This window comes from Mytilus edulis, chromosome 5 (genome assembly GCF_963676685.1).
Source record: "Mytilus edulis chromosome 5, xbMytEdul2.2, whole genome shotgun sequence".
NCBI classification, from domain to species: Eukaryota; Metazoa; Mollusca; class Bivalvia; order Mytilida; family Mytilidae; genus Mytilus; species Mytilus edulis.
Genome location: NC_092348.1, coordinates 49,536,106 through 49,541,453, shown reverse-complemented (window position 1 = coordinate 49,541,453; position 5,348 = coordinate 49,536,106).

The following is a 5,348-nucleotide window of genomic DNA, read 5'->3' as shown; positions in this document are numbered from 1 at the left end:
GCATTATGTTATTGTTTCCTCCCAGAAATTATTGGGGGATAGATTATGCTGCATCCTGTTCCACACATACCATATTGTATGCTTTTAAAGCCAATATGACATGGAGTTTCGGAGAACCTTTGATAAAAAAAAATCATAAAACCAATTGTAAAAGTATTAACTCTTTCACAATAATGACAAATAAAGATCGACAAATTGATTGCTTGTTTACTGTGAAACGAGACCCCAATAACAAATATCAAAAGTATGCTCAATTCTTGGATATAAGAGACATCGTGTAAAAGGGATGAAAACAAACGGCAAATAAGTTCTGCTTTAATCATATGTTTTGGTATGTACTACCTCTTGTTTTTATTTCTAAAATAATGAAATAATTGGATAAAGATGTTTAATAAAAATGCCTCTTCGTTTATATGAGGAGAGAGGCGATGTATAGCAAATAAACTCATCATAGATGCCAGGATTGGAATTTTGCATTTGCCCCAGACACGCGTTTCGTCTACAACAGACTCATCATTGACGCTCGAATAAAAAAGTGTTAAAAAAGCAAAATAAAGTTCGAATACGAAGAACATTAAAGACCAAAAATTCATGAAAGTTACGCCAAATACAGTTAAGGTATCTTTTCCTGAGGTAGAAAAGCCTTAGTATTTAAAAAAAAATCAAAGTTTTGTAAACATTTAATTTATAAGTATGACCACATCAATGATAATTCATGTAATCACAGAAGTGTTGAATACTGGGCCTGTAATACCCTAGGGAAATTTAAAAGGCCATTAATTTTAAAAACACGAAATATTGTTATGTGGCGACCCTCGGACCTTTTATAGTTAAGGGAACTCTATAATTTTAAATTTCAGTTAAGGCTTTTGTTAGGTCAGTATAACTTGCTTCTGAATCCCATATTATACTGCTATATATAATTGTATAAATCCATTTTATTGTCTCTATTTCAATGATAAATAATAAAATGTGTTATAACCGAATTACGAATAAGTTTTTACAAGACAAATGTAGTAAAACCCATATGGTTCGTGTCACAAATAAAAAATAGAATCCCGATCTCCAATTTTCCTAAAAAAAAGTTTTGACATATGAAATATTAAGGCTAGACACATTAAAGATATAGAAACTATCTATATATATGAAGATGTGGTATGAGTGCTAATGAGACAACTCTCCAACCAAGTCACAATTTATAAAGTAAACCATTATAGGTCAAGGTACGGTCTTCAATACGGAGCATGGCACGTACCGTAAAGGGCCAAAAAAAAAAAAAAAAACTGTGTAAAACCATTCAAACGGGAAAACCAACGGTCTAATCCATATAAAAAAAAAACGAGAAATGAGAAACACTTATGAACTACATAAACAAACGACTACTACTGAACATCAGATTCCTGACTTAGGACAGGTGCAAACAATTGAAGCGGAATAAACGTTTTAAAGGTACCAACCCTTCTCCCTTATCTCAAACAATAGTGTTACATCAAAACACACTATAAAAATTTTATGGATTAAATCAATAAAGTACATAGTTACACAAATTGACACACAACGAACAACTAAATTTTTAAATGGAAATAACCCTGCATGGAAAAAAGCAAATGGGAGATATAAAATTAACATTGTTTACTGTAAGCAAAAAAGCAAAACGAGCTTCTGGCGTACAACATTTTTATCCTGATCCTTAATATGATGAGTTGATTAACGAGATTCACAATCGTTTGGGTTTAACTTCTATAGAATGCAGGCTTATAGATGAATTAAGATATAGCCTTTCTTTTTTTTAAAGCAACTCAAAAGCTTTAGGTAAATGACTATAGTTCAACGATTAACAAATTAAAGGGTTTATAGTTCCCTTAGATTACACTGCAACGTAGCGTTTAATATAATTGTATGCTGAGTTCTCCTAATCCTCCCACACGTTCTGTGGTATAACGTTAGGACATGTACAGTATAACACATCACTAAAAAGTATGTGTGAACAGATATAGTGACAGCTGAAGTTTAGCTAGGTATAATACCAGGTTTAATCCACCGTTTTCTCTAGAAAAAGTCACTACAAAGTCAGGAATATCCCCGTTTTCTCTAGAAAATGTAATTATAAAGTCAGGAATATCCCCCGTATTCTCTGGAAAATGTCATTATAAAGTCGTGAATATCCACCGTTTTCTCAGGAAAATGTCATAATGAAGTCAGGAATACTACAGCCGTTTACCACTCGTTCCGTTGGAAGATAACGGTTGATTTTCATTTTTTTACGAACTCTTTTTGCATTTACATCGGAGTTCGATATTTTCGCTTCTTTTTGTTTTATCCTCCATCGATTTGGAGTCAAAAATTGTATTGCGTAATCACGTGTTAAAAATCAAAAATATTAATGACTATTGTCAGTCTCCTGTGCTTTTACCCTATTTTACAGTAAATAATCCCTTAATATTATACTAAACTATGAAACTTGATTTGTTGTTGTCCTTGAAGGAGTGATAGTTAAATCGTCATTTCATAAAGCTTGCTGCAATATAATATCGTATGTCATTCTGTTTATTGTTAAATGAATGGTTTATTAGATAGTTTTAAGTTTTTGACGTACTTAAACGTAACAAACCTTAACATTTCAAAAGTATGTTCATTGTTATCTCCTATTGACCATTTAACTTCTGAATTAAACAAAAATCGTATTTTTTGACGCACGTAATACACCTTAACTTGGTCGTTGTAATATTGTGTTTGTATCCCTTTCTCCGTTTACTTCAAATTCATTTGATATAGCGTATTTCACGAGCGAGACCTAGAGTATACACTTGTCTTATACAAAAAGGCCAAATTTTGTTCGCATGGGCCACAGGTATATACTTTGAAATTTTCTGGCTGGAATAATGATGATTTGCGGGCGAGAATTTGAAGGACGTCGAATAATTATTTTGAATGCATTTCTCATGAGAAAATTGAAAATGTGTAGGGGGGGGGGAGGGGGGGATTCACTGCGGCTCAATATATACAGTTAAAATTGTTTCATGTTTTCGTGCAAAACGAGTTTCTGTGGTCAACCAAATTGTTAACATGGCGTTCAAAGAGTATACGGGAAAATGATTTTTACCAAGATTCAGCGCATAAACTTTAGAAATTGACTGTCACATGGCATTGCTGTACAAGCTAAGCTGTCAATCAAACTGATACATTACCATGACAGGTGAACCATGCCGAGTAAGGTTTTTGGAAATAGTAATCTTTATATTTTTTCCCTGTTGCATTGCCTTTAATATTGGAACTAAGTTATGCATAAATGACAATCAAAGCTGCATAAAGCAGCATATTTGATTTGTTTCAAATTTCTGTTGTTTTAATTCGGGTAGCTATCAGACTAGTCTTATACGCATGATTATTTTATTAGTTGTTAGTGGCCTTGAAATAGCCGTCAGTACTCTTAGATCTGTTCCTAGTATCTTTTTATTGTTGGGATGTACAAGTACTCGGCCACATCCACTTGTATTTTTGTCCATCTAATGAGTTTATAATTTTTCAAGTGATTTTTATAGTTCGTTCTTATGTTTTACTGTTATACAACTGTCCCAGGTTAGGGTAGGATTGGGATCCCGCTAATTTAAATTGTTTAACCCCGCCACCTTATGTATGTATGTACGCGTACGGTGTTGTTCCTAGCCAGGAGCCTGTAATTCAGTGGTTGTCGTTTGTTTATGTGTTTCATATTTGCTTATCGTTCATTTTTTTATTATATAAATAAGTTTTCGCGTTTGGATTGCTTTACATTTTCATTTCCGGACCTTTTTTAGCTGACTATGCGGTATGGGCTTTGTTCATTTTTGAAGGCTGAACAGTGACCCATCGTTATTAATTTCTGCGTCATTTGGGTCTTTTGTGGAGAGTTGTCTCATTTGCAATCATATCACATATTTTATTTCATAAATATGCTTCATGATCATACAGACTACAAGAAACTTGGAAATATAGCAAAATCATGGTTCTATGGCGGTAGATAAGTAAAAGGGCCGGATACAGAAATTTCAAAAAGAGGGGTTCCAAAAAAAAACTAAAAAAAAACAACTAGTAAACTATTTGTAACTGTTTATCTGTTGTACATAGTAAGCTTGGATGGTCTGCATGCATAAACTACTATTATATTTTTCTCTCTCGATATGTATCTAACAACTATTTTGTTTCAAGTCATATAATCATGAGACAAAGGTTTAATTTATTTAACGTGTTTATTCTTAATTAAACTTGATGCACATAGATGTTTTCGTAGTGACGACGTAAAACTTGCCACTAATTATTAATAATCAGACTGAAACGACCAAATCGAACTGAAAAATCTAGATTTTTCAGTTTATACAGTTCAATTTTCAGATCACAGTCCTTGCTGTTATGTATGTCAGTTGAGTCTTTTTAAGTCTCACTCACATACACGAGTTGGAATAAAAAAAAATGAAAAGGACCCGTCCTTACTTAATTAATCACAATGACTGTAATTTGAAAAATGGACAAAAAAGGTTTTTTAAATATTGACAATTTTATCTTTTAAGAACAAAATTTTAACAAATATTACATGACTTTATTCTGCAACCGTAGAAACATCTTGTTCTTCATCAGGATCATTTATAAACCCAGCCCTTCTCTTTGCAAGTAAAACATATAACTCAACTTCACACGACGTTTAACCTTTACACTTGTCAACTCGTCGACCTATGCATTTATCGAATTTAAAACATGTCGACCTGTCAACTTGTCGACCTTAACACTTGCCAATATTGTGGACCTTTTTAGAGTCAACCTATCAACCTTTCTAGTGTCAACCTGTCGGCCTGTTACTTTGTCAACTTATGAACTGTAACATAAAAACAGATTTACTTCCTAAGTTAAACCGATTTACTCCTCCGATTTCCCTATGGAACTACAGTATCGTTTATCTTACTTGACCTGACATTATGAGGTATAGGCAGATAGTTGAACAGCTTTCTGCACAGTTCGAAGCAGACCTATAAATTTTGTATAATGAGGTCGATAATTCCCTCAGTCCCGAGAAAACGGAAGACGGATAAAAAAGAATGGAAAATATTGACTTTCAAAAACAAAGAATACATAAAAAAACTTTGTGGTAAACCTTTTTTCTGTAAATTTGTTATATTCTTACTTTTGTACACATTTTACTTTCGTTCAGCTAAATGCATGTCAATGTTTTTGATAAGGAAGCAACCCTTTTACTTTTAGGGGAGGGGTACATGGATAAATTTGTTTAATTTCTAACATTTTTGGAGAAATTTCGATTGAGCCTATTTTGTCATTGCTTGCCTGCGTGATTTTTTCTATATTCAAAACAACATGTT